Here is a 26,683-nt window from a genome sequence, read left to right on the forward strand (position 1 = left end):
GATTGGGCCCAACGGAGGCTTTGCACACCAAGGGCCCAGTTTGTCATTGCCCTGAACCTCATGTTACCATTTGCACTAGTGCAAAGCAGGTGTAAATGCTACCACATCAGAATGGGAGCGTTTAGCACCGCCACTCCAAAAGGAGCAGGGCAGGGATGAATGATGCATGCAGGGCAGGGCTGTAGCTTTTCAAAGTAGAGCAAAAGATCATTGATCATGTATAGGCAAAGGCAGAAATGGATCTAATGTTCAGCCAGAACAAGCGAGATGAATTCCTACACTTTCACAGCTCTGCTTGGGGTTCTAGCCAGCAGTTCTTCTTGCAGTGGGTAGGAGCTGTGGGGCTAGACTCCAGGACATGCTTTGAAAACATATCCCAGAGGCGGACGATATAGTTCAGCAAGAAGAGAGGAGAAGGGGTTGTTTGACAATGAATCTCTGGAGTGCATGTCTAATGTATGGAACAATCGTCACAGATCATATGTCCTGCTTGTCGTGCTGTAAAATCCACATGCATCGTCCAGCCTTGACATTCCATTTCTGCTGATTTATTCCAGTGTCACAGTGATATGAAGCCCGATGCTTAGCACGTCTCAAGAAGCCTGATCCAACTCGCACTGAAGGATGAGGATGTGGATTGGACAAAACAAGACAATCCAGGGCAAATATTAAAAGTAAGAAAATGGTCAGAAAATGGATTTTCCATTCCGTGAAAAATGTAGAGATTTTAAAATATTTGGTTGTACTGAATCAGGACAAAAAGCCAAAATTTTGAAATTTGCAATGAAATGAAATTCTAAAACAATGTCCTTTGGGGCCCATTGAAACACGTCGTTTAGACAAAATTGAACCTGTGATGGGCCGCCTACCTCTCACAAGGCCAGAGAGGGTCTAAAAGGGCCAGTTAACCCTGTGACAGGTGTACCTGGGGGAGTCAGGGCTGATAAGCTTTAACAGATGATAAAGCTGGGCAAGCACAGACTGAGCTAGTATAAACCCAGGAAGTGGAGCTAAGAAGGGGGCTGCAGGAAGAAATTCCACAGTCACTCCCTAGAGAAGAGGGGAGTAGGTAGGAGATGAGGAGGAGTCCTAGTGGGGGGTAACCGCTTGGATCTTGCGTGGGAATACAGACTCTGGCAGAAACTCGAGAGAGGGTGAAGGAGCCACAGTGAGCAGAGGAGTGTCCAGTGGTAACCCAGGGGTGGGCCAGAAGACAGAGAAAGGAAGGTAGGAAAGAGCCCAGGGAAACAATGCCAGGGTCTGGGATTGCATAGACTGCAGCTGCCAGTCTTGGGGTCCCTGGGCTGGAACCCGGAGGCGTGGGTGGGCCCGGATTTCTCTGCCAGCCACTGGGGAAGTGGCACAGTCTGGACGATGGAATGGAAGACAGCCTGAGACAGTTTGTCCAGAGGGACTTTGATGCCTGTGGAGGGGAAGATTATAGTGACCTGGCTGCAGGGCCAAGCCAGGAAGAGGAAGCACCTGGAGTTACCAAGAGGGAGCAATCAAGTCCCAATCCAGGCAGAGAGATGGAGCAAAGGAGGAGTGTCAGACTGGTTCAGAGCTAGTCTCCAGATGAGCCATGAGGAGGTGCCGCAGCAGTGAGCGGTGAGTGCTGTTTCAGAACCACTGACTTTCTACTTTTTCATTTTTAAATGTCAAAATAAATTTCAAAAGAAAATGTTGTGTGAAAAGGAAAAATTGAAACTTTTTGTTTCAAAATAGTACGTTATGTCATTTTCAAGACTTCTTCTTTCCAGTTCCTATTTTTTTAAACAGATTTGATATGATTTCACAAAATTTTAACTGAAATGGCATTTTCTGACGGAAAAGTGTTTTAACCAAAACTTTCCCACCAGCTATAATTTAGAGGAGAGTTAACAGGAGCAGCCAATTTCTGTTTTTATCCTTCCAGCAATGCTGTGATACAGCTGCACTGAACCTCTTCCCCAGCACTCAGTCCTCCCTACCCTGGGACACTGTATCAGGCCCCCATGTCAAAGCGTTGCCTCATCAAAGAACCAAAACTTCTTTGTTTTCCAGTGAGGAATTAGTTTTTACTAGTGTAGCCTGTATTATATGAAGCCAAGGAGCCTCAGAATCAGCTGAGAGCCCATTGATTTCTGAAGGAACACACTGCCTACTAATTTTTCCTGTTTTCCTCCCTGGAGGAAAGTAGGAAACAATTGCAGGAAGGCAGCTTGATCTGGATTTATCTTTAAATGTTACTTTCACCCAACAGATGATGGCAAGGTCCAAGGGTTGTAGAACTGCAATGGGAACAGAAGGCATGAGGGTGAGCAGAAGCTGATAGAGCCAACCCCTTGCTGGTTTTGAACATGTTCTGAAACTGAAGGTTAGTCTTTAGGCCATGACACCAGAGTAGGGTCCTAGTCACAGAAACTGTGCTGAGCTGGCATAGCGTTTCTTGGCCATCTGGGCTGGAAAAGAGGTGAGCTGGGTTAAATGGATTTGGGAGACATCCAAGTATGAATGAGGCAGAGATCAAACAGCAGTGCACCATAGGCCAATGTATGGCCAAAGCTGTACTGAGAGAAAGAGGAAGTTGCTGGTATGTGCTTTGCCATCAGTTCCTTCATCCATCCCCAAGGTCCTCAAGAACCCGCTATATGAGTAGTACAGAATGGGACACTGGTTCTAGGCCGTGGCTCCAGGAACTTCTGGGGAATAGACAAGGAATGGCTGTTTCTGGCTCCTTTAGCCCCAATCAGATGGTCGAGCATGTGAATGTGCCTGCAGCACAAACCCCAGCCAACCAAAACTAATGTTTTAAAATATGTGATGGTGAATACTAAGGGCCAGCCAAATCCTCAGCTGGTGTCAACTGGTGCTGTTCCGTGGGGCCTCTGTGATCTACACAAGCAAAGACCAGGCCCTCAGTCTGAGCATAACTTCATAGTGTCTTCCCCAGCTGAGATGGCAGGACAGGGAGGGCTGCGTCCAATATTTCAGTGGGGAAAAAGAAGGCTCCATTGCAAGGCTCATCATTGTCTCGGCTTCCTGTTTGCAGAGCCCCTCTAGATGGCCTGGGGTAGAGAGGAGATGACCTAGTTTCATATTAGCTCCCCAGGAGAATGGGAGTGTAAATGTGGCAAAATGAAGGGAACTAAGGACATCAAGAAGAGAAAGTGGGGAATTTGAGCTATGGCATCTCATTTCCCTGCTCTGGTGTCTCTTTTGATTTATATTTACTGTAAGTTACATTAATAGCACATAAAAGGGGAGAGTAAATTAGTCTCTGTCAGGGGACAAATATCCCATGAGACTAATATTGCCTAATCTATAGTGCTGAGAATGGATGGTTAGTGTATTGGCTGCGTATCTCCTTGGAAAGTTTGAAGGTCAAACGTACCAGCCAATGAGAGCTTTTAGAGGAATACAGTTGCTCACTCGTAACTAGGGTGACCAGTTGTCCCGATTTTATAGGGACAGTCCTGATATTTGGGGCTTTTTTTTATATGGGCTCCTATTACCCCCCCATCCCTGTCCCGATTTTTCACACTTGCTATCTGGTGACCCTACTTGTAACGCGTTAGGGCACTAAGGGATCGGTTGCAGTAACTGATTGTGCTTGGAGGAGAAATAGGGCTTATTTTTTCTTGCAAGCTTCCCCACTACAGAAATGCTATGTCTGAGCAAAGTTGGGGTTAGGAGCCTAGCACAGTGTAAGGGCCCAATTCCAAAGGAATGGAACAGGCCATTTCAATAGCTAAATGGCTCCAAGACCATTCATTTGTCTGAAAATACAGTAATCTGCATCTTTTGTGCAAGGCTCAGGATGCACTGTTCACACATGCATTACTATAGAGAGCAGTAGTAATACTGGCCCTGTTACAGTGTCTACTGTCTGAGCATTTCTACATGCTTTACAAAGGGAGGCATCAGCCCCATTTTACAGAAAGGGCACAGACAGTATAAGAGACTTGACCAAGTTCACATAGTGTGTCAGTGGCAGAGTCAGGAACACAGTACAACTCCCCTGACTTCCAGTCCTCTGCTCTAACTACTAGACCACACTTCATCCCTGCATGACTTATAAGTAACTTACAGAGTCATCTAATGATGCCTGCCCATACAGAGGTGAAAACTACTGGAGTGCAGGTGTGGAATGGCCCATTCCGCATATGCCCAGAAGCGAGTATAATTGCATGATTTAGGAAAGCGGTTCTCAACTATGGGTCCACGCCCCCCTGGGGGGCTGCAAGCTGGTTTCAGGGGTCTGCGGGGCCCTGTGGCTGATGCCCAGAGCCGCAAGCCGCTGCCCCCTGCAGAGCTGAAGCCTGAAGCAGAGCCACAGGGCTGAAGCCCACAGGACTGAGCCCTGCGCTCCCTGCAGGACTGAAACCAGAGCCCCGGTGCCCCTGCAGAGCTGCAAGTGTGGAGCCTGGAACTGTGGCACCCCTCGCAGGGATGAAGCCTGGAGCCACAGCGCTCCCATGGGGCTGAAGACTGGAGGGGCCAAGCTGAAACCCAGAGCCACAAGCTCGGGACTTCTGCCCTGCAGCGGGGTGGTGGGTCTCGCTTCTGCCCAGTGGGGAGGGATTCTAGGGGCTTCAGCCCCACAGGAGGCACCTGCCAGGGCTTAGGGCTTCAGCCCTGCTCTTTCTGATGTCCTGAGCACCAGCAGGTGCCTCCCGTGGGGCTGACGCCCCAAGCCCCACTACCCTGCTGCAGGGCAGAAGCCCCAACCAGGTGCCCCCAGCTCTTGAACTTCTAAAGATTATTGTGTGTGGCTCAGAGGATCAGTAAGTTTGGCCACCCCGGTATATAGTTTCCCAGTGTCTGGGTTGGGGCTCGAGATGGTGTTAAGTCTTTAGAAGGAAGCCCTAGAATATTGAACCTGGCCCTTTTTGCTGCTGACAACAGCTGACAGAAGGTTACGCAGCGTCGACGTGCCAGAGAGCTAGGTCATTGGGGAGAAGTGGGCTGGTGGCACAGGTGCTGACTTTTGGTTTTGATGGTGGGTGCTCCTCTCCACCCCCTTCCTCTGTGCAAGCAGTGGGCAGGGCCTCAGGGGAAGAGGTGGAGCAGGGGTGGGGCTGCAGAACAGAGCAGCAGGCGGGGCCTCAGGGGGAAGAGGCCAAGCGGGTGGAGAGTTAGGGTGACCAGACAGCAAGTGTGAAAAATCGGGACGGGGGTGGGGGGTAATGGGAGCCTATATAAGAAAAAGACCAAAAAATCGGGACTGTCCCTATAAAATCAGGACATCTGGTCACAGGGCCGGCTCTAACTTTTTTGCCGCCCCAGGCAAAAAAAAAGAGCACCGCCCCGCCGTAATACCCCCCCCCGAGCGCGGCACCGCCAAACCCCCCCCTCCCCCCAGTGCCGCGCCGGGCCGCTGAAACCCCCCCACACACCCCCGCGCGCCATGCCGGGCCAGCCGCTGAAACTCCCGCCCGCCCCCCAAGCACCGCACCACCCAAACCCCTGCCCTCCCTGAGCGCCGGGCCAGGCCGGGCCGCGCCGCCCAAACCCCCGCCCCCTGCTGAGCGCCGCGCCAGGCCGCCCAAATCCCGAGTGCCGCTCCACGCCAACCTCCGCCCCCCCCAGCACTGAAACAAAAACAAACAAACAAACAAAAAACCTCGAGCGCCGCCCCACCAAACCAAAAAAACAAAAAACCCCGAGCGCCCCCCCACCACCCCAAGATTGGCCGCCCCTTCCAAGGTGCCGCCCCAAGCACGTGCTTGGTCGGCTGGTGCCTGGAGCCGGCCCTGTCTGGTCACCCTACGGAGAGTGTGTGTGTGTGTGGGGAGAGGGGGGGATAGGGCCTCGGTCCAGGCACCGGGGCCCACACAAGATTAATCTGGCTCTGTGGGTACTAAGCAAAAGCATCCCCTATTTTTTTTCGGTGGGTGCTTGAGCCCCGGAGCATCCACGGAGGCGGCACCTATGGCTGGCAGCATTCAGGGGAACTGCATGAGGGGTGAAGACAGAAGGAACAGAGAGCACTCATGCAGCTGCTCTGCAGCCGCTACTCTCTAGCAGCAGCCATGTCCCAGACTGCAGCCCTTACACATGAGGCTGGGCCAAGTAGATCCATGTAACACCTGACAATATGCATGGTGCTGTACAAAATACAACTAGCAACATAATCCATTGGGCTGGTCTCCAAATCCCCTTCCACAGGCATGCTCCCAACCCCTGCCTTTGGCCACAGAGCTGAGTCCCAGTGTCTCACTGCATTCAGGGTCTCCTGCATACTGTACCAGGGACAGAACGGTTGGCTCGGTTTGCCACCACAGTATTCAAGGACAAATCAAGGTACCTATTGAACTAGTGGCCTCTATGACTGTGTCCCATGGAATCTCTCCCTCCTGGACAGGAGGTCACCTGAGGAATAATTCCCCAAACCATGCATTAAAACAGATGCTTTTCATTACTGATCAGCAGGACCCAGCACATTAGAACCTTTCCAGTGTAAATACAGCTAGGGTTTTTTCTTTGGTCAGACGGGGCTATTATTAAACTTTTACGATATATATAAAGAGTAACTATTTCCTTTATGACTGGGCGATCTCAGACAGTAGGACCATTAGCTACAGCAACATTGCAGAAAACGTAACTGTATATCACCAAATATATTGCATCTATAAATATCTACTTGCTAGGGGAAGACGGGATGCTGTACTTGTTTTGTGCATCATTTCACTGTAACCTGAATAGAAAAGGATTAGGACAGAAGCATGGCGTTATGGTAATGATTCAATACGCTGTAAGCTTCCCTCCAGGAGGGAGAGCATTGCAAAGTAGTACAAGATAACCACAAGGCCCAGGAATCTACTGTTGCCCCTTTTTTCCCAGGCATGTCCCACGTTCTCTGTAAGTAATGGGCTTTAATTCTTCCCGGTAAATGGGCTGCTGCTGAGTTCCAAGCACAAGCCTTATTCTCTCTCTCTCTCAATTAAAGAGCTGCAAAGTAATAAAACACCCAACAAAATAGGCTTCTGCTGTATTAATCCTACTGCCTAGGAGATTTATCGGGGTCCCCAACCCATCACTGCTATGTAAATGCCAAAATCCAGTGGAGGAGATAAACTGACCGTAAAAGGTCCCATCAATTATTCACAAAGGTTCTGCATTTGTTAAGGTCTCCGTGGCTGCGTAGGGAAAAAGCCCCACAAGCACTGACGTTCTGCAAAGAATTCTGATTGCTCTTGGCGGTGGGCTGAGGCTCTTTGTGGCTTGAATCTCTCCCCACTCCCACAAGACTTCGCCCCCAGTCTAGGAGAGCCAGCAGTGTTTGCGACACAGTTGGGTTTAATCAGAGTCACATGATCTCCTTCCCACCCCAGCTGCTGCCTTTGCAACCACACTTTACCCCCATCGGAGTGTGATGTGAAGGTGGATCCAAGGTGTAGCTCTGTCTCCCGTGCTCTGCCCCGAGCCCCATGCTGTACCAGGCAGCTCTGCCTATGAGCTCTGGATACTGCTTCGCCCTTCCCTTGATTGTAGTTAGGGTTGAGTGAGCCAGCATGGATGGAACAACAGTCCCTCCACTTCCCCAAAGCCTTGCTCCCAAAAGTGAATGGGACCTAAGCCCCATGCCATTCCTGGGGCTCTGGAAGGTTTGGTTGGAGCCTCCTGTGCTGTTCTGTCAGTTTCCTGCCCCTCTGGGTTTGGCAGGATGGGAAACAAGGGCTGGAACAATGCGGGGAGCAGCAGTCTCTGTAAGACACGAGGCATAACAGGGACGAAGGGCACAGTCCATGGGAACTGGCTTGGTGAATAAACCCACACAGTGTCTTTGGGAGCAATGAGTCAAAACACAGCCATTTCATTGGTCAGCAGCATTTCAAAGGGTGTGTGACAACGGAGATGACCTCACAGGCATGTCACAGTGGGGAGATGACACTGTCACTTTCTCTCCTGCCCTTTCCCCGGGGGCTCAGGCTGCAGGAGGTCAGAGGCTCAGCCGACACAAAGGGCAGCTGAATTTTATTGCCACCCTGCCATTGTCCAGCATGACCTTCACATGTAGCATCCATCCAGGGGGAGGGCGAGAACTACACCAAGAGAATAGAGACCCTCACAAAGTCCAGGAGCTCTATGTTCACTGAGTCCCACCTACTGGTGCAGACCTAGGGGCTTTCAGGTGCTGCCCAGTGGCACCTGGAATGGGGAGAAGAGGCATCCCAGCTGGAAGTCCCTCATCTGCCTCCTCGCCTCTGATGGGGGATTCCTCTGTGTCCTATTGGGAGAGGGGTGAAGGAAGACTGCCTACTACTGACCACCCTTCGTCTCTGTGGTCAAGACAGGACCAGCCAGCCCCTGGGGCAATAGAACAGCCCTGCCTGCTTCCTCACCGCTGCTGGCACAGTGCAAAGAGGGAGCAGATTCAGGAGCTGGAGAGACTCTGGGGGACCCAGGAGTGACTGGACGAGATGGCAAGGGCATGGAGCAGGAGAGGGAATGGGGAGAGGAGAAAGAGATGGGGATGGAGGGATGAACGGAATGGGCTGGAGAAGCAGAATGGAGGCAAACAGAGACAGCCTTTGTATCTGTCGAGCCGGCAGTCCTGCTCCTACTGCCCAGCCCCACTGAGTGACAGCGTCATGGGGCAGGGGCTGAGCGACTTGGTGCCCAGAGGGGAGGAGGATGTGGGAGGGGAGATTTAGATGGAAGAAGGGGAAAGAGTCGTTAATCACTGGGAAAGAGGCGGAGTCAGAGGGAAATGGAGGCTGGGGGTAGGAGAGGAAGAGGAAGGACAGGAAGCTCGGGAACACAGGAAGGAAGAACATGGTTTGTTGCCATTTACAAAGCCTGGGGCCTAACATCCCAGTGAGACACCCGAGGTCAGGCTCTCAGTTGGGCCGGTCAGGGAAGCCCCCATTGACTTCCACAGAGCTGGCCAGCCTGGCAGCTCTAGCAGCTGGTGCTGGAGGAGCTCACAGGCCCAGCTACTGTCACACATAGGGCGGGAGCCCATCCAGGGCCGCCCAGAGGGGGGGGCAAGTGAGGCAATTTGCCCCGGGCCCCACAGGAGCCCCGCGAGCCCTGGCCCAGCGGCGGTCTAGGTCTTCGGCGGCATTTCAGCAGCGGGAGGCCCTTCAGTCGCTCCGGGTCTTCGCTGGCATTTCGGCGGCGGCTCCTTCAGTGCTGCCCAAGACGCAGAGCAACTAAAGGGCCCCCCGCAGCCGAAATGCCGCCGAAGACCTGGACCGCCACCGGGTGAGTACAAGCGCCGCAGTTCCCCCGCTTTGCCCCAGGCCCCCTGAATCCTCTGGGTGGCCCTGAGCCCATCTGAACATGGGGGCCTGGGAGGCCATGGTGGAGTTCGTAGCCTGGTTGGGGCTCAGCTGCTGGTTTTGCTTTAGCAGAATGAACTCACCACTGGCAAATCACAGGGACTTTTTGGTATAAAATCTCTTTTCTGAAAGGTCTTAAAGCTCCTAAAATGCACCAGGGAAGAGGCCCCAGACACCCCCTTTGTAGATTCCTCATGCTGCTCAAGGTAATAAGTGGCATTGACCATAGAATCATAGAATATCAGGGTTGGAAGGGACCTCAGGAGGTCATCTAGTCCAATCCCCTGCTCAAAGCAGGACCAACACCAATAAATCATCCCAGCTAGGGCTTTGTCAAGCCGGGCCTTAAAAACCTCTAAGGATGCAGATTCCACCACCTCCCTAAGTAACACATTCCAGTGCTTCACCACCCTCCTAGAGAAAGAGTGTTTCCTAATATCCAACCTAGACCTCCCCCACTGCAACTTGAGACCATTACTTCTTGTTGTGTCATCTGCCACCACTGAGAACAGCCTAGCTCCATCCTCATTGGAACCTCCCTTCAGGTAGTTGAAGGCTGCTATCAAATCCCCCCTCACTCTTCTCTTCTGCAGACTAAATAAGCCCAGTTCCCTCAGCCTCTCCTTGTAAGTCATGTGCCCCTGCCCCCTAATCATTTGCGTTGACCTCCGCTGGACTCTCTCCAATTTGTCCACATCCCTTCTGTAGTGGGAGGACCAAAACTGGACACAATACTCCAGGTGTGGCCTCACCAGTGCCGAATAGAGGGGAATAATCACTTCCTTCGATCTGCTGGCAATGCTCCTACTAATACAGACCATAATGCGGTGGAGAGCAGTGGGGAGGTGCCCTGGCCCAGCTATGGGTTCACACCTACCCCCTTGCTTGGATTGCTGTTGCTTGGGGAAGTGAACTCCTTCCAGATATCACTCTTCTCTTATGCCCATCCTTCCCTGCCCTGCATCCTAGCACCACCAGACAGCAATGCTGCAGCTTCACCGAATGTCAAGATCTGAGCCAACAGCCGCCCACGTTGGTGCGCTCCCTCCTCTGTTGATATACTTAGCTCTTGGTTCTCACTGCAGCCTGCCCGGAAGCAGGGAGTCCCAGCAATGTCACCCAAAAGCCTGTTCTGAAGATACTTCCAGCCTCATTTCACAACCCCAAAAAGGTTCGTCAGCCGGTTCAGAGAAGCATCTAACTTTTCTGGGTCCTGACCCAGCCCCAGCCCCCAGACCTTCTTCTGTTCTGCTCAGGTTCTTCTCCAGCGCTCCACACCAGAGTATCTGAGCATCTTCCAGCGGTGCCTTAAGTGACCTGACTAACATCTGTCATGTGTGCTCTGTTCTCTCCCTGCGGGGGGGAATGTTTGTGCAGTGGAGTGCTTTGTTTTGGTAGAGTTTGTCGGAGGTTCTGGGGTTCTGAATGCTCTCTCTGTATGTTAGAGAAGGCCGGGTTGGAGAAATGCTCCTCACTCCTGGTGAGGTTTGTGATGGTCCTAAGTTCCTGGGTCAGTTCATCCCAGTCTCAGTCTTTTTGGCTGCTCATCTTGTTCAAGCTATTGAGTTGGGAGGCCACTGATTTGTTTACAAGCTAAGATAAACTGTTGAGTTTGTGTGCGATGCCTTGTTCTGATTTTGTCCAGATACATGGCAAAGACAGCAGTACTGACAGACTTAAACAATAGGTTTCCTCCTGTTTTTAAACCTAATTTGGTTTATTTCAACCTAATAAAAAGTAATGGGTTTCTTCCTAAACCAGAATGATCTTTGAACCAAGCAGCCCCCGAGAACGCTCGGCCTCTTGGACTTGTGGAAGGACGTTCCATTGTCCCTGGAAAGCGGAGTTAGGACTGATACCTTGCACTTGATTGGATATTCTATGGGAAGCAAGTGTAGCAAGCAGTGTTCTGAACTAGCTCTAAAGCAGAGATGAGCCCAGGGCCGGCTCCAGGATTTTCGCCGCCCCAAGGGGTGGGAAAAAAAAAAAAAAAAGCCGCGATCGCGATTGGCGGCAGCTCCACCGCACCGCTTTCTTCTTCGGCAGCAGGTCCTTCCCTCCGAGAGGGACAGGGACCCTCTGCCGAATTGCCGCCGAAGAGCCCGATGTGCCGCCCCTTCCCCTTGGCCGCCCCAAGCACCTGCTTGCTCAGCTGGTGCCTGGAGCTGGCCCTGGATGAGCCAGAGCCATGGGGTTCAGGTCCAGGTGAGGAGCTGAATCTTGGCCTCCCCAGAGCTTGGGCGCAGGGCCTTGGCACCCCCAAAGAGAGACCTGAGGCATGAGGTTTCCATCAAGATTTCTCCATAGCCCAGGTATATTTGTGTGAGCCTGTTGCCCTCTAGTGGCTGGCCCCAGTAAGGATAACAGCCCGCCACTTGTAGCCAGTGGAGTGCTTCTATTGCACAAATGATAGGGGCTTTATGTGTGGTGCCGGAGGTCTCAGCTACTGACCCCATCATGCCTGTATACAGCTGTATTTTGTCCCATTTAGCCCATAGTTTGATTCTTGCCTCATTACATTCTTAGACCCAAGTTCCCATTCAGATGTGGATTCAATTCTAAAATTCCCCCTCCTGTGGCTGGGGGTGGGGTTCAGTCCCTGGGTCCTGATCCAAGTCCTGCTCTCCTTTTGAAGCTGACCCATCACGAGCTGTTGTCTATTTGTGTCCCCTCCCTAGCAAATAATTAAGGCCCTGCTGAGAGAAGCGAGGAGGAGCCAAGGCGGGAGATGACTGGGCCCATGTTTGACCTCATCCCTTTCTCTTAAATCCAAATGCAAAACATTCAGCCCTTTTGCCCCAAGTACACCTTCCCTTACTGAGCCCCAGGAACTTGTCTGCACTCTGGCACCCCCCTCCTCCATGCCCTGCATCCAGCAATTCACTCAGCACTGCCCCACACGTTCCTTTCCACCAGGGGGCTATAAGCAAAACGAATCCTATTCAGCTTGCCTCAGCTTGCCTTGAGCAGCATACACAGAGGGAAAAGCCCTTGTGTGCTGGGTTGTTATTATGCCTTGTAATACAGCAGCCCCTCACTGAGATCAGGGCACCTGTGTGTTAGGTGCTGGGCAAATACAAAGTAAGAGTCAGTCCCTGTCCCAAAGAGCTCACAATGTGAAAAGACGAGACAGACACAGGGTGTGGTAGAGGAAGGGACTTGCCAAAGGTCAGTGGAAGATCTGGGAATGGAAGTCAGATCACCTGACTCCCAGTCCAGGGCCCTACGCACTAGACCTCACTGCTGCCCCTTCTCCGCCCCCCCCATCTCCTCTCAGGTGTAGGGATCCTAGGACATTTTTCTTCGCAAGGAAAATATAATGTATCAGGCTAAAAAATACTGTCATTTGGTTTGCAGAGTTTACAAGCTCGGTTGGCTTCACCCGCCAAGCCCCGCACTTGTCTCGAGTTGTTCAATTCAGGACCAGATCTTCTGATTTTGCCAAGAATTGTTCCATCTTAATCCCACCATAGCAACCCGTCCGAAGGACTGGAAGTGTCACCATGCGACGCGTCACTGTCTCTCACACAAGTGAATGGAGACAATCCCATAACACAGTGGGTGGCTTTGCCTGCCCTGTGCCCCCTGAATCCTGGCTGGCAGGGTGCCAGCTGGAGAAGCATTGTGTACCGGCTGTTTGCCATCCCTGGAATACCTCATCCAGTTTGTCAAAAATCAAGGCACTAACTTTGGTAGCTGCAAGGAAAGAACTGACAAATATTTTCCTATTCTGTATTTGCTGAGACCTAGCACCTGCTCCTGCTTCCTGGGGGAGGGGAGGGTGTTTGCTGTTGACTAAAGTTTGCTTGGCTGCTGCTGTACTTGTGGCTTTTCCCTGTCTTCCTCATTAATGATTCCCCTGCCTGAGTTACTGTCTAATCTTGTCTCAGACTCACACTCCCAGATGCTCCACTCCCGACCAAATATTCTGCAGAGAACAAAGTGCTGTGGGCACAGCTAATTTATATGTGCAACCAGCCAGAAGAGAGCCAAGAAATGCCTCTTTGTTTACATATTTAGTATTGCAAGTTAGAGTTAAAAGCACGTGCTAGCCTGGTAGAAAGTTTAGGCGAAGCAGGGGAAATGAAGCCAGGTCTGCAATCTGGAACTCTGAGAGGACATAGGTGGCCTAGGGCTTTCCTTCTGTAGCATCAGGAAGGTTCCCTAAATAACGGCCCAAAGCGCCCCACCATGAGCTTGTTCCTGGATATAGTAAGTCCATTACCCTTGTTCATACTCCAGGGATGTATATAGGCTCAGCGGGAGTTAAGAAGCAGGTGGCTTTGCTGACACTCTCCCTTCCTATCACTTCACCCAGCAAACCATATAACTTGCTAGTCTGCACTTTTGGGGAAGTGCCACTGCAGTACGGCCAGTTCTGTTGATAGCTGGTTTGCTTCCTGGGTCTATGCTCTGAATAAAGGGCATGTGTTGTTTTGGTTGTTCTGGTGAGTACTGCATGCATTTAGGCTGGGGCTTCCAATGAGCCTATGGGAATTACGTGCTCAAATCCCTTTGAAAATGCCAGTCTTGAGGTCCAGATACCCCTGTGTAACAGGTGTCTTGGTGAGGGCAGAGAGCCCCAGCCCCTCCTACGCAGTCCTGCAAATCTTGCCATGAGTCTAATTCCAGAAAGTCAAGACAGATCACAACTGCACATTTGTGTGTAGCCCCTTCCACCCAATGGCTCCCAAGGTGCTTTCCTAACTGTTTAGTGCTTTGCCCACCACTGAAATGCAGCCCCCTCTGGAGAGCAGCATTCAGCAACACTACATAAGACAGGAAGGAAAGACTAGGTGCTGAACCCAGACTGCCAGGGGGATTTAGGTATGCAGACTGCAATTACTAACAACACCATCCGTATGGCACGCTACAAACAAGTAGTCATGCTGGAATTCCTCTGGGACACCAGGCTTAGCACTCCTAACCATGGTCTTTAACAACCCTGAGGAATCAGGAGGACCTTGAGGTTTTGTCTCCCATGCTGACAGACAGCTGTTTCAGCAGCTTAGTGCTCCTTAGCATCATGCTAGGTTAGTATTTCAGCGCTGAATCAAAGGAAAGAGATACCTGCTCTACCGCTTCCTGCTGCACACCCATTGCAGATGGTCCCTAGACATCTCTCCCTTCTTGCCTGTCCCAACTTAGCTTGTCGCAGCTGCCAGACTCACAGCACAAGAGGGCATGGCTACAAGGTTTCTTGCAGACTGTTTCTTCTACTGCAACAGAGTATTCGGGTTTTTGGCATGCTGCTCCCCTTTTCTCCCAAGCACTGCCAGCTGGCCCCACTGTCTCATCACATCTGAACTGGCCTTGGCAACAACCTTGATGCAGATCTGAGTAAAGGAAGCCTGTCCACTCCTCTCTGTTATGATGTCACACACACACACACACACGTACACACACACACAGCTGTAATCCCTGATCAGCTCCCGCACCCCAAGGGATCTCATAGGAAAGGCAGCAGCAAAAAATACGGACTCTTCCTGCTGCACAGTAAGTTACATTCCTGATCTGCAGAGAGGTAGATGGTGCTGTTGTTCTCATTCAAGCAGCAGCCATCCTGCATTAGGGCACTCGTAAAGAGCAGATGGCTCAGGCAGGATTCATTAAGAGAATTCATCTGATTTATTAAGAGATGATTTTATTTGGGGACAAAGAGAATAGGTTATCAATATAATTTTCCTTTGGAAACAATAATCACTAATGATCCGCTGTTCAGTTCCATCACCGTTTAACATCAGGTGCTGACACCTAGAATTTACAATGTGACAGGAGAGAATTAACCCCTTCAATCCACGCTGTGCCCACAGAGGGGACTCAATTCCTACAGGCCCTTCATTGGAAGCAGGGCTTACCGCCGGGGTTGTTTCATTCTATCCTGGAAGACGGGAGGCCTCTTATTTCTCTGCATATCACAGACCACCCTAGATGATCAAACTGAGCATGGTAGTACTGAGCACCCAGCTGTAGCTTGGAGCAGGATTTAGAAGGGTGGGTGAGCAGCATTAGCCACAGGTACTGATGGGGAAACAGGCACAGAGGGATCATGTCACTTACGTTAGGTCACAAGACAAGTCAGCCACAGAGCTGGGAACAGGACTCCCATCTCCTTCCACCACAGGAACATCTGGGCCTTCCCTAACATGCTGCATTCTCTGCGAGAGCATTGGGGAAGGTGGGACTGGCTGTGGGGAGAGCCGGATACTGGGGCAGGGGCTTTGTGATTTCCCTGCAAGGCTTCTGCACTGAGCTCACCCTGCTGCAGTGGGCAGGTTTTAAATTTCATCCTTATTCCCTCTCCATTTGAGATCTTTTCACGCACTGATTATCAGGGGGCTGGATCATCTGTCCCTCTGGCAGCTCTGTCAGTTGGCTGTTGCTGATGCTGTTTCTCTGGGAGAGTTGCAGAAGCCTCCATGCTCGGGACTGGGGTTATTCTTGCCCTTGTGACCATGAAGAGACAGGTGATGTGAACCCAAATGGCTTCTTTACTGAGGAGGATTAGCCCTCACAGACCTGTTGCTCCCTGGTTCTCTAGATCACAGACAGAGCAATGCAGCTTGTGCTGCACAGGGCCAGCAGCCAGGCTGCCTCAGTCCTGGGCCAGAGTCAGCAATCATGGAATCGATTGCTGACTACATTGCAATGGCCAGACCGCCATACAGTACAGCATACGTGGGCTGTATGGGGTGCAGAAGGAGAGACATCCGTTTTATAAAGCGTGTGACAGCATCCCTTTTATGTGGATCTGAAACACAGACAGTTTATCACAGTCATTAAGCATTGCACCTGCTTGTGCCTTGAAACTGTAAGCTCTTGGGACGTTCACATTCCACCAGTTGTCCAGCACTGTACAAGTAATGCTTCATGCTTCAGGGCATAAGATGATTACCAGCTGTGGTCAAGAAGAAATTCCTCCTTCCTCTTTTGGGTCTGGGATTGCACAACTAGGCATGTGAGGAGGGTCTTACACTTTCCTCTGAAGCATCAGATATTGGCCTCCATTTGAGGCAGGATATTGGGCTAGACCAGGAGTGGGCAAACTTTTTGGGCCGAGGGCCACATCTGGGTGGAGAAATTGTATGCAGGGCCGAGGCAGGGGGTTGGGGTGCAGGAGGGGTGTGGAGTGCAGGAAGGGGCTCAGGGTAGGGGTGTGGACTGCAGGAGGGGGCTCAGGGCAGAGGTTGGGGTGCAGGAGGGACGTGGGGTGTGGCAGGGGGCTCAGGGCAGGGGGTTGGGGTGTGGGATGTACGACGGGGCTCAGGGCAGGGAGTTGGGGTGCGGGAGGGGGGCAAGGGGCAGGCAGGGGGCGTAGGGCGGGGAGTTGGGGGGTGGGGTGCAGGAGGCTTTGGGGTGGCAGCGGTGCACACCGGGGCCAGGGCAGGCTCCCTGCCTGCCTTGTCCCCGGCCCCACGCCACTCCAGGAAGCGCTGCAGCCCCATGGGGAAGAGGGGGTGGAGGGCTCTGCATGCGCTGCCCTTGCCACACCTCCAGGTACCTCCCCCGAAGCTCCCATTGGCCACGGTTCCCCATTCCCGACCAATGGGAGCTGCGGGGAGTGGTGCCTGGAGGCAAGGGCAACGCACGGAGCCCTCTGCCCCCCCCCATCCGGGGGCTGCTTCTGAGAGCGGTGCTGGGCTTGCGGCGCCATGGGGGGCAATCCCATGGGCCAGATCCAAAGCCCTTAGGAGCCGGATCTGGCCCGCGGGCCATAGTTTGCCCACCCCTGGGCTAAACAGATGGCTGTATTATTCCTGTGTGGCAATTCCTATGTGCTTATTGCCACTACGCAATGGCTTTTGGAGAGCGGTGTTTTATGTTTGCCATGGGCCACACTGAAAGCCCTTTAGTGTAACATAGCAGGGCACAATGAGCTGTTGAGGCTGTATTTTGTTACACCGTACTGTGGAAACACTGCCTGATATTTGGTAACCATTTGTCACCAATATTTGACATTGTGAAAAATTGTCCAGTGAGCAAAAGCAGAATTTAGGGAGCAGATACTTGCAATAAATATCTCCAGGTAATAAGCAACAGGTTTACATGCTTGTTTCATGATAGAAAGAGTAGTAAAGTCTCTGCTGGGTAACCTAAAAGCATCAGGTTGTGAGCAATAGTGCTGGCTGATGATTTAAAGCCCTTTTTTCTGGGAATAGCCATTCATAAGCATCCCTTCTCTTTTTGGCACATGGCACCACAGTGAGTCACAGAGTTTGACTCCCCTCGGTACTTCTTTAGAGCGAGTGTTTCATTAATTGCCATTTGCATTTCATTCCAGAATGCGGGGGGTTGGTATGTTTCGGAGACACCTCTTCAGTTTCTAGCGTCATTTCCATGCACAAAGAGCTCTGAGCCGCAAAGGGAAGCAAGCGAGAGAAACGTGTCTTGCAAGCTGTTTATGAAGCACCATCCCTCCCTGTTTGCTGCGGTGATGATTCCAACATGTGCGGGGGGGACCTGGTTCTCCCTGCTTGGCATGGTACTTAACATGACAGTTTTGCCCTAGCAGCTCGAGCCAAAGTGCTGAGGAGAATTTACTGCACGGGTTGCCATTCTCTTGTGACCCTGAGCAGGGAAGCAGGTGACAGGTGTCTCCTTGATAGTGCTGTGGGAGCTCTGATGGGTAGGAGGCAGCTCACCAGGGATAAACATTAGCACGATATATGCTGTCACATGGGCTCTGGTAGTGGGTACACTGCAAGCACTGGGAACATATAGCTCATAACTCACAGGTGTGGTGTCCCCCTTCTCCCCTGGCCCATAAAGAGTAGAGGGGGCCAAAAGACCCATTCCAGGGAGCTGGAATAAATTAAAGCTCAGGAAATGGCCTGGTAGCAGAAGAGAGGAAATGGTCCCTGGGAATCAGGAGTTGGATGGTGGGAAAACCCAGGATACTGTTCCATTAAGGGCTCGGGATCAAAAGTAGTGTCCAGTGTGGGCAGAGCTCTCCTCTGTTCCAGCCAATCAGGAGCAGCTCTCTGGAGGAGGGCGGTATATAGACTGCCTGGGCCGGCAGAACGTGGGAGATGCTGGCATGAGAAGGAAGTAAGAGGCAGTGGTGAGCAGTAACCCTGGGAATGGCAGATGGTGGGCAGGGAAGATCTCCATGTGGATGACAGAAGAGCCAGAGATAAGTATGAACCTTTAGGTGGCAGTGAGCAGTACCGGATTTACCATGGCTCTGGGCCCAAGCTCAGAAGGGGGACCATAACACTTGCTTTCTCCCCTCTTGCAGAGCTGCACAAGCAGCGGAGCCTCCGAGCAGCAGGATCCAGCATGGGAGCTCAGAACCCAAGGGGTCCTGGGAGCTGTAGTTCCTTGGCCAGCTCCCTGCCTAGAGAGCCTGCCCTGGAGCAGGGAAGAAATTACATTTCCCAGCGTTCCCTTAGCCGCTATCAACTAGGGTACCATTCGTCCGGATTCTCCTGGACATGTCCGGCTTTTTGAGTTTAAAAATAGCATCCGGGGGGAATTTGTAAATGTTCAGATTTCTAACCCCCCCCATGCAGAGCACGGCACGGCTGACAGGGCCGCCAGCCGGATCGAGCCACTCCTCCGGCAGGCAGAGCCCCTCCTCCGCTTCCCCCCTCCTCTCCCCTGCAGCTTCAGATCACTCCCCTCCTCTCTCTCCCTCCCTCCCCCTCCCTCTCCCTGCATTCGCAGATCGCCAGCCATTCGCAACGGGCCTCCAGCAGTCTGGAGCTCCTCCCCCTGCTCCCCCTCCCCTGCTGCCCAGCGCGCCGCTCAGCAGCACTCTGCGAGGGCGGGAACCGGGCTATGCGCTCTGGACCGTGGGGGAGCGCAGCAGCGTGTCGGGCTCCGCGTGGAGCCCGACACGCTGTTCTGAGCGGCACGGTAAGGGGGACAGGAGGTCGGAGAAGGGGCAGGGGGGTTCTGGAGGGGGCAGTCAAGAGACAGGGAGCAGGGGGAGGGTTGAATGGGTCAGGAGTTCTGGGGGGGGGCTGTCAGGGGGCGGAGGTGTGGATAAGGTTTTGGGCAGTCAGGGGACAGGTAGGGTTCTAGGGGGGCAGTTAGGATGGGGGGTCTCAGAAGGGGGCAGTCAGGGGACAAGGAGCAGGGGGGTTGGGAGTTCAGGGGGGCTGTCAGGGGTCAGGGGTGGGGAGAGGGATCGTAGCAGTCAGGGGTCAGGGAGCAGGGGGGTTTAGATGGGTTGGGAGTTCTGGGGAGTGGGTCTGTCAGGAGGCGGGGAGTGGTTGGATGGGGTGTGGGAGTCCCGGGGGTCTATCAGGGGGTGGGGGTGTGGATAAGGTTTTGGGCAGTCAGGGGACAGCTAGGGGGTAGGATCCTTGGGGGGCAGTTAGGATGGGGGGGTCTCAGGAGGGGGCAGTCAGGGGACAAGGAGCAGGGAGGCTTAGGTAGGGGGTGGGGTCCTGGGGGGCAGTTAGGGGCAGGGGTCCCAGGAGGGGGCAGTCAGGGGAGAAGGAGCAGGGGGGGTTGGAGGTTCTGAGGGGGGCAGTCAGGGGGCGGGAAGTGGGAGGGGCGGGAAGTGGGAGGGGCAGGGGCGGGGCTAGGGCGGGGTGCCCACCATCCTCTTTTTTCACTGTTGAAATATGGTAACCCTACTATCAACAGGAAAGTGTGGGGGAGGGAGTGGGGAAGCTGAGACCCCATGCACCGCAGCTTGCTGTGAATGGAGAGCTGGCTGCTAGAAGGGGGTGGCAGTGTGAATGGGGAACAAGTATGCAAGGGACTAGAAGATATCACCCTCAGAAGACTTCCCCAGACTGGATTAGGGATGCTGGTGTGACCTCGCCTGGCAGCCCCCAAAGAAGGAACTGGGTGGAATGAATGGACAGTGCACCTCTCTATCTGAAGCCTAGCAAGGGAGGTATGTGGACCCCACTAGGAGAAGTTAAAATGAAAAGTAGGGGAGGAGAGGCCCTACTAGAGCAGTGCTTCTCAAAGTCGGGCCGCTGCTTGTTCAGGGAAAGCCCCTGGCAGTCCAGCCAGTTTGTTTACCTGCCACATCCGCAGGTTCGGCCGATCGTGGATCCCACCGGCCGCGGTTCGCCGTCCCAGACCAATGGGGGCTGCGGGAAGCGGCGCAGGCTGAGGGATGTGCTGGCTGCCCTTCCCGCAGCCCCCATTGGCCTAGAGCGGCAAACCGCAGCCAGTGGGAGCTGCGATCGGCCGAACCTGCGGACGCGGCAGGTAAACAAACCGGCCCGGACTGCCAGGGGCTTTCCCTGAACAAGCGGCAGCCCGACTTTGAGAAGCACTGTACTAGAGGACCTGGTTAGCTTTAGGTACAGTACCAGGCACGCAGGAGGATTTCCACATCTGAGCCATGGAAGCAGAAATTGACTTTTCCTTTCCAGATTTATCCAATATTCAGAAAGGGAATCTAGCATCTGCCTTCCAGATTTGAACATTCTCAAAATTCAGGAGTGCTCAAGCTCAATTTGGGCAGCTGTTACTTCATTTCTCCCAAATCAAATATACTGATCCACTGTAACTTGCTGTAGAAAAAGTAAGATAAAATTGAGCAACAAATGCTGGGGTCTTCCCAGTGCTAACTAGGACTGGAATTGCTATTTTCAACAGCCATTGCCATTTTTTTTTAGTTTTTTTTTGTTTGTTTAAAAGAAAGACAGTAATATTGCATTGGCAAATTCCCCATAGAAATGAAGAGTGGAACAAAAGAATAATAAAGGCACCTCAACTTCTCTTCATTTATGTAGGACAGTCTAATAATATGGATCCAGATATCCTCCAATCACACAAGCTGAAAATTGTGCCACTTTACTGCAGTTCTGTAACCATGTGGGAACCAGTCCTGTCTGTGTTCTGTGCACATCCAAAATTCTTACTGAATTCAGAAGTGCCTTGCTTTTGTGACCATACTACCTGATATTTTCAGCCCTTGTAAGCTAAGCAGGTTTACATTTAATAATTGGGTGGAAAGCCTCTCAGAAAAAAGTTAGGTGCTGTAGGACCGAGGTTCTCAAACTGTGGTCTGTGGACCACCAGCGGTCCGTGAACTCCATTCAGGTTGTCCGCAGATAGTTCCCACTAAGGTGCGCACCTGAGCGGCCGCACATGAGAGAATGAAGGGCCACTCACCTAATTAGTGGAGCCGCGAAGGCTTGGCTCCACTAATTAGGTGCCTGGACCCCGGAGAAGACGCACATGTAAGGTGAGGTGGTGGCCTTGGGGGGAAATGGGGGTAGGTGAGAGGGGGCAGTGGGGTGAGAAGAGGGTCTGGGGGGAATTTGGGATGTGCAGGGCTGCGGTGGCTAGAGAAAGAGATGACTTTCCCCAGCTCCAGGGCTGCAGCTGCCAGAGAGAGATGGTCCTCCTTCCCAGCCTCAGCTCAGGTGCTGCTGCAGTGGGGAAGAGGGGGAGAGACCCCCTTTCTTCCCAGCCCCAGCTCGGGGGCTGCCATGGCAGGGGAGAGAGGAATGGAAGAGTCCCAGCCCCAGCTCGGGTGCTTCTGCAGTGAAGGAGAGAGGACACATCCATCACATTAGAAAGGTAAGACTACTGATATTAAAATATGAGTTGTGTGCTTTTATTTGTAGAACAAAAAAACTTTAATTATTATAAGGGTTTTTTTTATATAGCACTTTTATCCAAAGCGCTTTACAATAGTTAGTTAATGGTACAAACAACATTTGGAAAGATCAGGAAGTGGTCCGCCGAGACCCTCAGCAATTTTCAAGTGGTCCATGAAAAAAAAGTTTGAGAACCACTGCTGTAGGAGGTGTTGCTTATTCACTAGGTAATGTGAGACCTTCCTGTTACAATAGTAAACCAGTGCAGCATAGAATGCACTTTGCTCCTATAGTCTAGAATGGCGTCCTTTGCTTCTATACACAGCCCATTAAAGACAATGAAAAGACTCCCACTCACTTCAAGAGGCTTTGGATAGAACTGGGTTATACACAGGGTAACTCCACTGTCTTCACGGGGTTCTGGTCCCACAGCGGAGGGGGGGCATGTGAGCTTGTTGCAGAGCTGCTGCTCAGGGATGGGAATCTCCTGGCACCCCAGCTTCCAAAATCATTCAGGCTGCACTTTCTGCACGACTATGTGCTAGCTGAGGGGTGTGTGGGAATTGGTGGCCTCTGCTGCAGGTGATGGGCATCTCAGGTACTTAAAGCCATGGCCTAGAGGAGTGAAGTGCCTAACTGCAGAGTCTGCAGTTCCCTAGGGCTCAGCCTTGGAATTGCTACCCCTCCCTGGACTAGTAGCTGCAGCTATCTAAGGCTGGCCTCTGGCAATTTGCCCCATGGCTATAGCCAGAGAAGCTGCAGGTGGCTCTGTGATTACTGGGAGCCATTAAGCTAGAGCAGATAAAGAAACTGGAGTTAACCTCAAGGAACAGAGGTCACCAGTAGGAAAGGAATGTCAAGGGGAGCAGGGAAAGAGGAAGCAGGTCAGGCTTGCAGCAGGAGAATAGCCCCAGCTGGTTGGGGAGCATGTCCAAAGTAGAAAGGAAACAAGTATGGGGAGAGGTAGTGGTGATCAGGTAGTAGACTAGCATGTAGATGGGAGCAGAGGGAGAAAGGCCGGTGTCTTCAGATTCCCAAGGGCTAAGTCCTCACTTTTGGGAAATGGTGTTTGCAAGTGGCTTGCTCAAATGGCAGGTTGGGTGCTGAGGGAGGGATTTGTTAGAATTGATCAGGTATCTGCTGGCTTTAGAACTTTGAGCTGAGACTAGGACCACATACAGTGACTGGTGACATAGGGTGGTACTGGAGACATGGCGATAGAAGGTCTGAATGAGGAAGGAAATAAATCTGTGGGGAGTTTCCCTGATCACTATGAAAGTTCTGCTCACTGTGGACACTGGTAAACCCACATGGGTGAACAGCTCAATGAGAAAAATTGGGGGCTGAGGGAGCTGTGTATGGCAATGCATATAGTCAGGTAGAGGTGTGTGATCAAAATGAAAAATGTCTCTGAGATTCAGTACCGGGTATACTATGGCACCAATGGCACAGCCACACCAGGCCCACACTCGGAGCCTGCAATAACTACATGGGGTCCCACAAATATGTTTGGTGCTGGGGCCCACAAAAGGTTAATCCGGACATGGCAGTGAGGGCCTTTATTGGTGGGACTGTTTGGAACTGTTTGCGGGCATTAAACCCACCCCAAGTGGAGGGCGGTAGGACTTATGAGAGAGGCTGTGGGGAATCTGTAGGGGTATGTGGGCATAGTGAGCGTCAGTTCGCAGCAGTGTTTCTCAGAGCCGGAACCTTCAGACTTGGGCTTGCAGGGATTGTGCTCCAGCCACCTCCTTTCCGAGGCTCCAGAACCGAATCTCCAGCCTGAGCTGCAATGTCTACCCAGGCCGGCATGAGCTGTAACCTACACCTCCTCACAGGGCCCAAGAGCCCAGGCTCCAGCCTGAGCCCAATGTCTACACCACAATTAAACAGCCCCTTAGCCTGAGTCAGCTGGCCTGGGCAAGCTGCAGAGGTTTAACTGCAGTGTAGACATACCCTAAGGGACCCTGAAAAAGGAGAACAGAGGAAGGCTGCTAAAAGAAATTCTGGCCATGAGGGACTGCTCAAGAAGCAGCACCCCTGTTGCTGGGGCCCTGAGGAAGTGGGTGGGATTGTCCACCATAAATTAATAATCTGCCAAGGCTGGAACTTTCAGACTTTGAGACTCTCAAATAAATTAACAAAAACACCAGCTGCAGGTCTGCAACAAATTCCATCTGTACTCCATGCTGTTCTACAGGGGAACACAGAGTGGGTGTTTTCCATCACCCTACCAGATAGGCCATTCATCCCCTGCACAGCCACCCAGCACGCCAATGCAGAACAGAACCCTGCTAGTTGAAACGTTTTTCATTGCAAGATTTTGCAAGAAGAATCAATCACCGGGTGACATTCTCCACAGTACGTGAGCCGGAGGTCAGATTGGATAGTCAGAAGGGTCCCTTCTGGCCTTAGAATTGAGGAACACTTTTACAAGAGGGAGCCTGAGAAGACATAGGAACTTGTCACGCTTATTTCTTGTCAAATCTGCCTGAGCTGCTCCTTCTACCTGGGCATCTGTCTGACTGTCGCGTTCTCACACAGTTGTAATGAAACTCCCCTCTCCAAAGGGCAGTGTCTCTCCCGAATGCCAGAGAAGCCAAGGAGAGAGCATTTGAAAGGGATCAGATTTCTAGCTGGAAGCAGGTAGGTCCGATGATCTGCTGTGCTAAACAGGACATTCAGCTCAGATCTGCAACCCAAGAAACCACTTCCAGAGGAGCTGTGGCCAACGGCAGAAGTTACATTCCCTGAGCTTTGCTAATGCACTCTGCTGATGTGCGGTGAGCGGAACATAAGGCTGGGGGGCTGGAAGAAGGTTTACGTTAAAGCAGGAGACTCCCAGTATGTATAGCTCCTTCCCCAACTCTGTTTTTTGTGATTCACTCCTGCTTCTGGCCCTGCAGTGGCTGGGTTCCAGCAGTGTAGGCTCCTGTCAGCTCTGTGAGCTAAATGCAGAAGCTTTGAGGGACAGGAGCCAGTTACATATTAGCAAAGGATCAGAGATAAATCAGTGTGACCCCACATCAAGGGGGCTGGCACGGGATGTAACTGACACCACTGGAGCCTTCTGCTGGACCTACAGATTCAGATTCGCCTCAGAGTTTGGCCCCCTGTCTTTTGCTTCCTGGGCCAGTTGTAGCTGGTGGTCCTGCAGGCCCCTGGCTCAGTGCCACTGGAGCTCTCTGCACTGTCAAGCCCCTGAAGGGAATTCCAGGTGAAAACCGGATTGGTTTTTCCCTGGTTCCAGCTGGCTGGCTGAGTTGCATGACAGAGCAATAGGCCTGCTGGATCTGGAGTAGACTGTAGGGAACACAGGTTTGACACCTGGGTGATCAGGGGCTGGGAGCGTTGTGGAGGCAACACATGCTGTTTCTGGGGGAAGAGGTGTCTCTCATGTTCCTCGAGAGTGAAGATGACCCTGAGTTCAATGACCCTCAGACTTTGGTGGGTGGTGTGGGGTGTACTGATACCACAGAGTAGCAGTCATGAAGGGGTTAATAGATGGAGCAATTACTCTCTAGGGGTGACTAAGTGGCTGGCTGAATACAGCTGGGATAAAAGGCTACAGCTTAGACAGAGGGGTGGCTGCCACTGGCGGAGAGGTTGGGACTGGAGTTACCTTGAATAAACTCCCCAGCAACAGACTGGGAGAGATGTGTCCAAGGACTCAGGGAGAGGGAGCCAGAGAGGACAGCTTGGTGGCAGGCCCCTGAAGCAGGCAAGAGGTAGGAGCAGGCCAGGGAAGCAAGGAGCAGTCCTGAACTGCCTAAACACAGTCCCTGTGCTCGAACCCAGAGAGAGTGGGCCTGGGTTCCCCTAGTACTCCCCCAAGGAGGAGAGATGCAAGCCCCGAGTGCAAAGGGGCCACTGAGCTCTGGGTTGGAGATGAAGGCCCAACCCAAAGCCGTTGGACCTCTGATTCTGTTTGAACTTACTTGGGCACCCTGGCAGAGGTGAGACTCTAGGAGCGATCTGGCCACAGGGCCAGGTCTCAAGAAGGGGAGATCACCATGGAGCCTGGAGAGTGAGCACTGGCAGGGGGTGCATGACACGCAGGGTACGCCTGACACGCACCATGCTCGGCCAGGAGGGGGTGCACCGGCCAGCAAGGGTATATCTGCACTGCAATTAGACACCTGCGGCTGGGCCATGCCAAGTGACTAGGGCTTGGGCACAGGGGCTGTTTAATTGCAGTGCAAACATCCGGGCTTGGGCTGGAGCCTGGGTTCTAGGACCCTGTGAGGTGGGAGGGTTCCGGAGCTCAGGCTGCAGCCCCAGCCAGAAGGTCTACACTGCAATTAAACAGCCGGTCAGTCTCAGCCCTGTTAGCCTGTCAACCGGCACAGGCCAGCTGTGGGTGTTTAACTACAGTGTCGACATACCCTGCGTGACCCACAACTGGGGTCTGAGCCCAGACCTGACATTTGCAAAAAGTCCTGGTCTTTACCCTGGGTCAGACCAAAACTCTGCATCCAGTGCCCCTAACCTGGGGGTGTTGAAATCCACAACCAGGTCTGAATTGTGCAGCGTGGACTGATCTCTGTTCAAGAGTAGCTACACAAGGAGCACACCTGGACATAGGGATGTACAGCATCCCTTCCCACCTGTATGATGCGCTTCCCCTGCAGCCTGAAGGACCCCAGCTGTGTACCTTCTGCCACTGCATCTTGGATCCCACCATCAGAAGAGAATCAGGCCATTCCTACTGTGAGGAAACTCCTCCGATCTGGGTGGGGAGACTGAAATTCCCTGCAGATTGCTGTTGTCTAATGTAATGGCATAGGGAGGACTGCAGAGCTATCAATAAATGATGTAACATTAGGAGGTGGATGGGGCCTTAATTTTGCATGTTTGTTTCAGTGTTAGAAGGGTGGGCCTTGAAAATCAGCAAAA

Source organism: Terrapene carolina, unplaced genomic scaffold (assembly GCF_002925995.2).
Source record: "Terrapene carolina triunguis isolate 2854851 unplaced genomic scaffold, T_m_triunguis-2.0 Scaffold838, whole genome shotgun sequence".
NCBI lineage: Eukaryota > Metazoa > Chordata > Testudines > Emydidae > Terrapene > Terrapene triunguis.